This window comes from Microtus ochrogaster, unplaced genomic scaffold (assembly GCF_000317375.1).
Source record: "Microtus ochrogaster isolate Prairie Vole_2 unplaced genomic scaffold, MicOch1.0 UNK4, whole genome shotgun sequence".
Classification (NCBI taxonomy): domain Eukaryota; kingdom Metazoa; phylum Chordata; class Mammalia; order Rodentia; family Cricetidae; genus Microtus; species Microtus ochrogaster.
In genome coordinates this window covers 17,526,125-17,538,464 of record NW_004949102.1, presented here as the reverse complement: position 1 = coordinate 17,538,464, position 12,340 = coordinate 17,526,125, and the positions used below count along the sequence as shown (strand labels likewise).

The window sequence follows — 12,340 nt, the reverse complement described above, 5'->3', positions numbered from 1 at the left end:
AACAACAAAGAGGAAATCTCCCAATATCAAAGTCCAAGAGATTAGGAAAGTCCAGTTTATCAGGTCAAGTGTAGAAGTCCGGGTCCTCTCCATCCAACAAGAGTTTCTCTGCAGCATCAAGATGACCTGCAGACTGCTGCAGGGCCTTATGTGAAGAGATTTCGATAACTTCTCACAAAGGCTTTTTGTGATGTCACAGTAAGGAATGGACCAGTAACAGCAAAGAGCCCAAAAGATGATTCTCTTTCCAGCTCGAGGGACTGCGTAACTTTGGTCAAGGCTGTGAGTCAATCCCAAACAAGGTGTATCATAAAGGGCAGATGGTAGGGGAATGTGGTACAGTAGTGGTGTTGGGATATCCTGACTTATCCGGAAACCAGGATATACTTAGAGCCAGGATATACTTAGAGCCGCAATAGGACAGCTGGAGGGGGGGTGAAGAGCTGCAATAGGACAGCTCTGGAGGGGGGGTAGGGCCATAATAGTACAGCTCTAGAGGCTGGAGCTGCAATGGGACAGCTCAGCCCTGGAGGAAAGGTGTCCTGACTACCTGAAGGAAGCCAGGCTACCTGAAGCTGGGGTATGGGGGGGATGGTCTCAGGATATAGAGATCCTGCCCTTCTCCTGGAGAGCCGCTACAGCTGAGTTCTGCTCTGTTCCTTTATGGGAGCATCCTAGCAGAGCTATCTGCTTCTTCTCTCTCCCAAGATGTTCCTTCTGCTAACACTATGCTAAAGGGAAGCCCCCTGCAGAAATGTAGCAATCTCTGGCTCTGGCGAAAAGTTGTTACTTTTCCTCCTCTGGCCTTGCTCAGGCAGCTTAAGGAGCATCTAGCAAGGTTCTTCTGTTCTGCTCCACCTTGCTGAGGCCCCAGAGGGAGCCGGGAAATCTCAGCAAGGTTTTTCTGCTCAGTCCCCTAAGGGAAGTCTCAGCCAGGTTCTTCTGCTCTGCACTCGCATGAAGACTCTTTTGAGAAAGAGATTTGGGAAGTAGTCCAGGAAAGTGGCTGCCTCTGCCCCTTAACTGCAGCTCCTAACTGAAGGGGTGGAAAGGCTTAAATAGGGCTTCTTAGGGGTGGAGTTTTCCCAGGGAGAATGGGGATTGGTTAGTTTTTCCCTACTCAGGGATTGGTCAGTTTAGCTGGTCAGGAGCAGAGATGGCCCTGACTTCATGGCCAAACTGTGTTTCTTTCACTAGTCCTTTTTAGCTTTTTGACTCTAATCAAAGGACCAGGGCATATTTCTTTCACTGGCCCTAATTCTAGGGACAAAGTGTGTTTCTTTGACACTAGTTTCAGAGCCAGGGCACATGTCTTTAGTTCTGAGTTCAGAGATAAAGATGTCTCTCTCCCTGGTTCAGGCCTCAAATACAGGATGTGTTTCTTTCTCTGACTCTGAGTTTTGAGTCAGGGTGCTCAGTGATTGGTTGGTTTCCTGCTCCAGTTGTCCCTTTTACCCTACAGTGACCCTCATCTCAGGCTCTCAGAGGACAGGGAGGGATGGCAGATGAGGATCTAGGAACTTGGGAAGACAGGTCTGAAGCAGTGGGTACGTGATTTTGGTAGACCCCTGCTGCATCCAGTCACCCACTTCCTCCTGATTCCCTGAGCTTTTATGACTTCCCCAAACTGCTCCTCCTGCTAAAACCTAGGCATTCAGATGCAGGAGACCCTTCCTATCAAACCTGAGCTGGACACTTTGACTTTAAGAACATAGTAACCAGGTAACATAGTAACAAGGTTACAAGTACCATAGTAACAAGGTGGACAGACTCAGCAACTCTTTGCTGACCTTTGCTAGGGACACGGGTATGAACCCATGGTCTGCCCCAATGGCCTTTGTGCTAGGATGCTAAAGTTCTCTAAGTATTCTGATGACTACAGACATTGTCTCCACACTTCGCATATTCCATTCCTTTATCTAAAACTCATATAGATGGTCATCTAAAGGATGCTAGCCCTCCCTGACACTGGGATGCTGTAATGAAATGGACTGTTCCTTGTTGTGGGACAATGGTCTGTACCCTGTCAATTGTATTTTAATAAAACACTGATTGGCCAGTAGCCAGGCAAGAAGTATAGGTGGGGTGACCAGGCAGGAAGTAGAGGAAGGGCAAAGAGAATTCTGGGAAGAAGGAAGTAGATTCTGCAGTTGTGACCCAGCCTCAGAGGAAGCAAGACATGACTGCCTCACCAAAAAAGGTACTGAGCCACATGGCTAACATAGACAAGAATAATGGGCTAATATAAGTTATAATAGTTAATAAGAAGCCTGAGATAAAGGGCCAATCGATTTATAGTTAGTGTAGACCTCTGTGTGATTTCTTTGGGACTTAACAACTGCAGAAACTGGGCAAGACAGAAACCTCAGATAACAGTACCTCATGATACACATGACATGTTTTTGGTCCTTTTTGGCAGGGCATTCGATGCAACATAGCAAGTATGGAAGATAGTTACCAGGATAGATGAACATGTAAGTGCTTCAGAGGTTTTGTGAGATAATAGATAGCACAGATAGATGGGATAAATATTCACATGGTGATGAAATAGCTGGGTTTTTTACAGCTTACAGTGGAGGAAAAGAAGCTTATGTCCAAAAACTCAGAAGGTAGAAGATAGACTCCTTGTTGCAACTCTCAGTCAGGGAAAAAGATCAACACCTACTCTACTCCCCTCAAAATGGGAGGGTGCAGAGTTTTATGTAGCCCAGGCTGGACTCAAATTTACTATGCAGACAAAAATAGTAGGAAACCTTTGATCCTTCTGCCTTTGTCTCCCAGCATCTTGAACTGCAGGCATGAGTCCATACCTGGCATTGCCTTCAAAATTCCCTTAATTATTATTTTTAGTATACTTTAGGTATGTGTGTGTGTGTTCCTATGTGCATATGTATATGTTCCTATGTGTATGTGTTCCTATGTGTATGTGTGTATGTTCCTATGTGTATGTGTATGTGAGTTCCTATGTGTATGTGTTCATAGCATGTGGCTATCATAAGTACTTGCTATATATCCAAAGCTGGCACTGAACTCACAGGAATCCTCCTGCCTCTACCTCCTGTGTGCTGGTATTCTGGGTGTACTTTGCCATACCTGGTTTAATTTACTTTGTATTATGAAGAAAAGAGTTCACTTATGATGTGGGAGTCCCCTCTGTGTGCTGTGATTACCATTAATGATAAAGAAACTGATTTGGACCTATTGGAAGGCAGAACTTCGGTAGGTAGGGAAAGCTAGGCTGAATGCTGGGAGGAAGAAGGGCGGAGTCAGAGAGAAGCCATGGAGCCACCACCAGAGTCAGACATGCCAAAACTTTGCCAGTAACCACTGTCATGTGATGATTAATGGAGATGGATTAAATAAATATGTAAGAGTTAGCCAACAAGAAGCTAGAGCTAATGGGCCACGAATTTATTTAATTAATACATTTTCTGTGTGATTATTTCAGGTCTAAGCTAGTCAGGCAGCCAGGAAGAACAAGCAGCCTTCCTTACAACACACTTAGTTTGTGTGAATAAAAAATGTCTGAAAAGAAGCTGTATGGCTGTGAAAAATAAGCTCCTGGAATAAGTCTGTATTATGTCTGCAGAGACAGATGGACCAGGTAGAATTTCAATACTGTGAAGAGGTTTGAATTGGATAGGTCCAGAGGCTACTTACTTTATCTTATGCTAGTTCTAGCTCCTTGCTGCACTCAGTATCTGAGTTTCTTCCTGTCTTTTTACCCTCTTTTCTTTGGTTTTTCAAAGAACACAGGGTTTGTTTGTTTATCCCTGACTGTCCTGGAATTCACTCTGTAGACCAGGCTGTCCTGGAACTCTGAAGATCCACCTTCCTCTGCTTCCTGAATGCTCGGATAAAAGGTGTGCACCACCACCCTGCTACCACTGTATTGGAACTAGTACCTTATGATAATAAATAAAAATCTTCTTGAAACTATAAATTTAGCAGAACATTAGCTTCTGCAAACCGAGAGCTCTAAGAAGGTTATCAGATCACCTCTTGAGCCTATAGAATATCACTCCCCAAATCTCAATGTACCAGGATCCCTGGTGTGCCCACAAATGTATTTTGTTGCCTTGACCTTCTTTGTTCTGTAAAACTGTGCAAACCCTGTGAAACCGCTTCCACATTGAAACATGGAATTTTGGCTATGCTTATTAATAGGTAAGTAACTGAACTTATTAGAAGACACCTATATAATAACAAAACCGGTGTTTCTAGGGGCTGGCGAGATGGCTCCATGAATACGTTCTGCTCTTCTAGAGGAATCAAGCTAAATTCCCAGCACGCACATTGAATAGCAGCCCATCTAGTAACCCAGCTCCAGGGAGACCGACACCTCTGGCCTCCACGCTCACCTGTCCTCACCTACTAACCCAGCTCCAGGGAGACCCGACACCTCTGGCCTCCACCCTCACCTGTCCTCACCTACTAACCCAGCTCCAGGGAGACCGACACCTCTGGCCTCCACTCTCACCTACTAACCCAGCTCCAGGGAGACCGACACCTCTGGCCTCCACTCTCACCTACTAACCCAGCTCCAGGGAGACCCGACACCTCTGGCCTCCACGCTCACCTGTCCTCACATGCACAAACCCACACAAGTACACATATGGAAAATAAAGCTAAAATAAATTAAAAAACTAATGTTAGCCATTCACAAAACTGCTTCAAAAGCTACAGAATGACTTAGAAATCATAATAAAATACTTGAAACAAAAGCACGTTTAAACAAGCAAACTTGCTTTAAAGACACTGAAAACTAGTATCTCGTGGGCATTAGCTCGGTCAGTCACACTCGCTGCAGCGGTGGAGGACGACAGAGTCTGTGCCGGCTGCAGTGCGGGAGACCACGCATAGCAAGTGCCCCCTCACAGGGGCTGTGCGGACAAGGCCTCCCCCTTGTCTGGATGTTTGCCTAGACTGTGACTAGCTGTGCGTACCCGTCCCAGGCCTCGCTCTGTCTCAGTTCACACGGACACACTGTGACTAGCTGTGTGTACCCATCCCAGGCCTTGCTCTGTCTCTCACTGTTCACAAGCACACACTGTGATTAGCTGTGTGCACCCGTCACAGACCTTGCTCTGTCTCTCGCTGTGTGGACTCACAGCAAAGCTTGCTCTGCTACTCACAGGTTTCACATACTCAAGCTTCTTTCTTTCTTGGATCTCCTGGAGCTTGCACATATATTCCAGAGAGTTTGTAGAAGTGCTACCAGGTCTGCTCCACTTGGAGATCTGCCTGTATTAAAACAACCACTGCTAGCTGACCACAAGACAGGGAGCGATCAACCCCAACACCATAGGTCAATGAACTCCAACCCGCGGTGCACTGTCTCCATAACAGAGGCACGGATGCACAAGAGTATGCATTGAGGATCAGCCATGAGGGAAGCACAAAGAGACGCCACCTTAGGGATGGGGTCATCCCAGAGGCTGCTAGAAGGATCAGAGGTGGAAGGGTTGTTGAGGCAAGGGGGAGGCCAAGTTGGGATCCTTGCGCACTTTAGTAAAGGCAGTAAAAATGGCATGGATGCTCACCACAGAAAACAGCAGGTGTGAATCCTACAAAAAGAGGGGGTGCTATCATCCCCCAAACATGCCGTGGAGCACATATGCAAAGTACCTGAAAACACAGACTCAAAAAAGACATGGTCCAGCCACGAGAGCAGCTTGGAAGGAAAAGCAACTGAAGTTTCTATGAACGGGCGGACATGCTCTATGAACACAATGGGATACAATCTGCCCTTTAAAAGGAAATGGGCTAGACTGCTAGTTCAGTGGTACAAATCTCTGCTGAGCAAACACGAGGACCCTAGCACCTACATAAAATGTCAGGTGGCCATACACGTGCCTATAACACAAGCTTGGGGCGGGTGCCACCATAACACGGACATCCCCCAACAAGACCACAATGGCTGTGGGGCGGTAAAGGTTGCAGAGACAGTTTCAGGGAACATCTGCTTTGTGGCATGTGAGCAACTGCTTATATAGAGGAAGCCTATGGACCGGGATGTGGACCTCTGACTGGACAGTGAGTGCTCACGCCACCAGAGTTTCTGCAAAGAAGCTCATTAGAGGAGATGGAGCATGCAGACTCGCCCACAGGCCAGCTACAGGATACTCACGTACTTCAGAATCCAGTGTTCTGACTTCAAGAAGATGGTGTGCCATGCTTCTTATTTAGAAGCGCAGTATGCCATGTTGACTAGCCACCAGGTCATGCCTACATTTTCTCCTACAGAGGGTGGACGGAGGAGGATTGCTGGGGTTTGCTGGCCTTTTGCCTAGCCCCAGGTTCAAGGGAACAAGGCAAACAGTGATAGAGCAAGAAACCCAATGTCCTGCTGCTCCTTCCTTTGGCCTGTGCACACACAGGCTTGCATTCTCCCCCCACACACACCTGTACACATATCACAAACAATGAGGTATAACAAAAGGAGGCAAATCATACTGACAACATGAACACCTGTAGCCCCAGCTAAGGCAGGAGGACAAATGTGAGGCTAGCTGGGCTACTCAGCAAGACTGTGGCTTTAAAAAGAAAAGGAAACAGTCCAACAGTGGTGATGCAGGACTTTAGTCCCAGCACTCAGGACGCAGAGGCAGGCGGATCTCTGTGAGATGGAGGCCCGCCTGGACTACAGAGTGAGTTCCAGGACAGTCAGGGATACACACAGAAACTCTTATCTAAAAAGAAAGGAAAGGAGGAAGTTTGGAAGGAAGAGTGGGAGAGCAGGAGGGAGGGAAGGAGGGTGGGAGAGCTGGAGGAAGGGAGGGAGGAAGAGAGGGAGGAAGAGAGAAAGGAGGAGAGGGAGAGAAGCAAATTGTGGCAATGCTACCAGCATGGGGGAACTGTTAGGCGCTCGTAATGCAATGCATCAGGCACAAAAACAGAAACTCCAAATATATGAAATACCTAAAATAGCCAGGCAGAGTGGCAGAAAGAACGGTGGTGCTGCTGGAAGCCTTGGGAGACCTACAGAGTCACAGGTAAAGGGTTTCTTTATGTTCTGGAGAGGGGTGGGGAATGGCTGCACAGCCAAATAAAGCATTAAGCCAATGATCCTGTACAGCTCAAGAGGCTAAAATAAATGGAAGATAACAGTTACAACAAATTTTAGAAGTTCCTAAAATTACAACTAATATTTATCTAGTATTTAATTCAAATGTTTTAAGTAAAATAAAGTTTAAATGTAAAAGTTTAAATGAGAGATTCTACCTAAAAATTCATGACTGTATGTCCCCAGTGATCAGTCTGATCATTCACCTACCAACAGTGTAAGCCACAGCTGAAACCCTAAAATCGTGTTGAGCAGTTAAGAAACTTCAGAGCTCAAAGGAACAATTCCTGCACATTATCATCATCGGTATAGAGTTCAAGACCAGCCTACAAGAGCTAGTTCCAGGACAGGCTCCAAAACCACAGAGAAACCCTGCCTTAAAAAAAAAAAAAAAAAAGAGGAAAAAAAAAAAAGAGGGATACTGATCTTTTTTGAGTTAATCTTGTATCCTGTTACATTACTGAAGGTGTTTATGAGTTCCATGGTAAAATTTTGGGGGCCATTTATACTATTATACTGTCAGTAAATGTGAGAGTTTGACTTCTTTTCTGATTTCTGTCCCCTGGATCTCCTTTTGGTGTCTTATTGCTCTATCTAGAACTCAAGTACTATATTGACTAGCTATGGAGACAGTGGACAACCTTGTCTTGTTCCTGATTTCAGTGGAATTGCTGGGTGTTTCTCTCCATTTAGTTTGATGTTGGCTATTGGCTTGCTGTATATTGCCTTTATTATGTTTAGGTATGTTCCTTGTATCCCTGTTCTCTCCAAGACTTTTATCATGAAGGGGTACTGAACTTTGTTGAAAGCTTTTTCAGCATCTAATAAGAGAAATAAGATGATCATGTAGGTTTTTCCTTTCAGTTTGTTTATACAGTGGATTACATTGATGGATTTTCATATGTTGAACTATCCCTGCATCTCTGAGATGAAGTCTACTTTGTCATGGTAAATGATTTTTCAGATATGCTCTTGGATTCTGTCTGCCTTATTGAGTATTTTTGCATCAATGTTCATGAGTGAGATTGGTCTGCAATTTTCTTCCATAGTAGTGTCTTTGTGTGGTTTGGATATCAGAGTAATTGTAGCCTCATAAAAAGATTTCAGCAATGATCCTCCTGTGTTTCTATAGCATGGAACAATTTGAGGAGTAGTGGTATTTGTTCTTCTTTGAAAATTTGGTAGAATTCTGTGCTGAAACTGTTTGGTCCTGGGCTATTTTTATTTTTGGTTGGGAGACTTTTGATGACTTTTTCTATTTCCTTTGAGGTTATAGGTCTATTTGATTTGCTTATCTGGTCTTGATTTAATTTTGTTAAGTGATATTTATTCAGAAAAAATGTCCATTTCCTTTAAGTTGTCCAATTTTCTGGAGTACAGCTTTTCAATGTATGACCTGATGATTCCCTGGATTTCCTCCGTGTCTGTTATGTCCTCCTTTTCATTTCTGATTTTTGTTAATTTGGATATTCTCTCTTTGCCTTTTGGTTAGTTTGGATAAAGGTTTGTCTATTTTGTTGATTTTCTCAAAAAACCAACTCTTTGTCTCATTGATTCTTTGTATTGCTTTCTTTGTTTCTATTGTGTTGATTTCAGCTATCAATTTAATGATTTCCTGTAGTCTAGTCATCCTGCGTGAGTTTGCTTCTTTTTGTTCTAGAGCTTTCAGGTGTTCTGTTATTGCTAGTGTGGGATTTTTCTAGCTTCCTTGTGTAGGCATTTAATGCTATGAACTTTCCTCTTAACACTGCTTTCATTGTATCCCATAAATTTGGGTATGTTGTGTGGTCATTTTCATTGAATTTTAGGAAGTCTTTAAATTCTTTGTTTCTTCCTTGATCCATTGGATTTCAGGTGAGCATTGTTCAATTCCCATGTGTTTGTGGGCTTTCTAAAATTAGTGTTGCTGTTGAATTCTAACTTTAACCTATGGTAATCTGTTAAGATACATAGAGTTATTTCAATTTTTTATATCTATTGAGGTTTGCTTTGTCACCGAGTATGTGGTCAATTTTTGAGAAGGTTCCATGGGGTGCTGAGAAGAAGGCATATTCTTTTATGTTTGGACAGAATGTTCTATAGATGTCCGTTAAGTCCATTAAAGTCATACCATCTGTTAGTTCCCTTATTTCTGTTAATTTTTTTGTCTGACAGACCTGGCAAGTGGTGAGAGTGGGATGTGGAAGTGTCCCACTATTAGTGTGTGGGGTTTAATGTGTGATTTAAGCTTCAGAAATGTTTCTTTTATATATGAGGGTGGCCTTGTATTTCATCCTCTTCTTCCTCGGGGTTCCCAAAGTCCTGAGGGGAGGGATTTGATGAAGGCATACCATTTAAGGCTGGGTGTTCCAAGGTTTCTCAGTCTCTGCACACTGTCTGGCTGTGGGTTTCTGTATTTGTTCCCATCTGCTGCAGGAGGAAGCTTCTCTGATAATGGTTGATCAAGGCACTGATCTATGAGTATAGCAGAATGTCATTAGGAGTCACTTAATTGCTACATTATTTTATATATATGTCACTAGTATTGGTTTTCCACTAGATCCCTGGGCTCTCTAGTCTCTGGTTCTTGGTCATTCAGTGCAGGTATGAGTTTCATCTGACGGAGTGGGCCTTAAGTCAAGACAGATACTGGTTGGTTACTCCCACAAACTAGTGCCACCATTGCACTAGCATATAATCAGAGAGGAATTGTATATCAGAGGGTTCGTGATGGTTTGGTGCTTATGCTTCTCCTTTGGTAGAATGTGGAATACTTTCCTGTACCCAAAACACTAGAATCTAGGGGCAAAGATCCTATGTAGGCACCATGTCTACTTCTCCATACTGTGTGGGTGTTGTCTTCAGAAATGGGACCTTGCAGTCAGTTTGGGGAAAGTAACCTATAGTCTTGGAAACTGTCTGGGATTTGGGGGAATTCCTATGGGACTTCTTGGGCCAACTACTCAATTAGATGTAATCCAATTCCAGTACTGAAAGTCTCGTTTGGTAACAAGAGATGGCCAGTTGGGGCTCTGTCTCTCTTGTTATTTGGAAATTTCATTTAGATCAATCACCATCATATACATATATATTTTAGAAAACCTCTACTGTATTAGGTTTCCATACTACCTCTCAAATGACCCTTAATTCTAGCTGTCCTTCCCCATATTCCCTTCTTCATCCCCCTCCATTGTGTAAATGTACTACATTTTCTTTATCCTTTCTTTGAGGTTGTTCCCAGCTTCTGGCTATAGAGCAGCAATGTTGGTTGAACACGGATCTCTGTGGTAGGATGAAGCAACTTTTCGGTATATACTCAAGAGTCTTATGATTGAATCTTGAGGTGGATTAATTGTTATCTCCCTAAGGAACTACCACACTGATTTCTATAATAGCTGTACAAGTTCACATTCCCACCAGCAATAGATGACTGTTTCTCTTACTCCACATCCTCACCAGCCTGAGCTGTCATTTGTTTTATTGATCTTAGTCATTCTGGTAGATAAAAGATGAAATCCCAAAATAGTTTTGATTTGCATTTCCCTGATAACTAAGGAAATTAAAACATTTCTTTGTTTCTCAGCCATTTGAAAAGCAATTTTTTTTCTTTTGAGAATCCTGTTTAGGTTTCTACTCCATTTTTAATTGGATTATTTTACTTTTTGATATCAACATTTTTAATTCTTTATATATTTTTTATATTAGCCCTTTATTAGATGTATGGTTGGTGAAAAATAAAAAAAAAATGTTTTTCCATTATGAAGGCAGCCTCTTTGTCTGAATAAACTGTCCTTTGCCTCACAGAAACTTTTCAGTTTCATGAGGCCATGTTTATAAGTTGTTGATCTTAGGGCCTGTGTTATCAGCCTTCTCCTGTGTCAATGATTTCAAGGCTAGTCCCCACTTTCTCTTTATCAAATTCAGCACACCTGTTTTTATGTTGTGGTCTTTGATCTACTCAGAGTAGAATATAAAAGTTTTCACAGTCATTTTACCAATAACAAAATGTCTCAGCTTTTCTGTGAAAGGAAGTTGGAAATGTCGTCACGCACAGCCGGGATACACCTCTGTTTACATACTCGGTTTGTAAACAGTCTGTACATACCCTCAGTCATTTGCTCAGTGCTTCTGAGCACTTCCTCATGAAACTCATGGGACACTTATAGCCACTTCTCTTTCCAAGATCTCATGCATCCCCACAGCCACAAGTCAGAGAACCCTCAAGCTGTTCTGAGGTTTCATTGACCTCATCTCTTTAGTTCTGTACATTTGAGGGAGGGTATACAGGCTGTGTCCCTTTCTGTCGCATATTCTCTCAATCAGCTCCGCTTCTTCTCTTTCCTTACATTCATTCACACAGATCACACCCCTGCTGATTTGCAAGTCAGGCAAATTCTCATGCAGTCTCTTCTCACACTTTTCTCCTTATGGGATAAAACTGTACATGGGCTGCCCTGTCTAAACTAACACAACTGTTGCGTTCATTAACTCACGTTTGTGTTCACTTGCACTCAGTATCACATGAGCCTGGCCTTGTCAATCAGTGATGGAAAGGGAAGAGACTCATGAGGTATTTCCCTTTTGTAGCTGAACTACTGGCTATTCATAGACTCTGGGAGAGGGTGATTACGGTCTTAGTTGTATTTCCATTGCTGAGCTCACTAAGGTTCTAATGCATGTCTCCAAACCCATGGTTACACAGATGGCCCTGGGGTTAGTCACTGGCTAACAAAACAAAATGAATAGACATGAACATGAGAGACTGGGGAAGAGGAGGTTTGACAGGAGTGGTAGGGAGATGGGAGAGAATAAGAGGTGGAAGGAATTAATATGCATTTTGTATATGTGTGAAATTATCTAATGGCAAATTTAATAACACTAGAAAGTTACCTTTTATTCATGATTTAAAATACTAATGTTAGTTCCCAAATGATTCTTTCTATTAGGAAAAAACTTTCGAAATGATTCATTAATGAGGAATTGCAAGCTTCAGTGATATATAGAAACTTGTTTTCCTGTACTAGGCAGATGATAGAAGGAGATGCAGGATGTTAGTATTTATACTAGAGAGCTGTTGTGTCAATTTCTACTTGACATGATGCAGAATCTCCTGAGAGATGAAACTATGAGCCTTCCTGGGGGGAATTAATCTTGATTTTCCTGCCCACTGTAGGCCCTGGTGGGAATCCTAGACTATGTACGCAGAGGAAATGGGTTGGGTAAACAGCAGCATGTGTACATGCATGCATTGCTCTGCTTCGTTTTAATGGTGACTGTGTTTTGTGATGTGACCCA

At 43.1% G+C, this 12,340-nt stretch overlaps 1 pseudogene; it reads left to right on the top strand.

Moving 5' to 3' along the window:
* The first annotated feature begins 1,498 nt into the window (after positions 1-1,498).
* Positions 1,499-12,340, top strand: part of LOC101982152 — an 18,151-nt pseudogene continuing 7,309 nt past the window's right edge.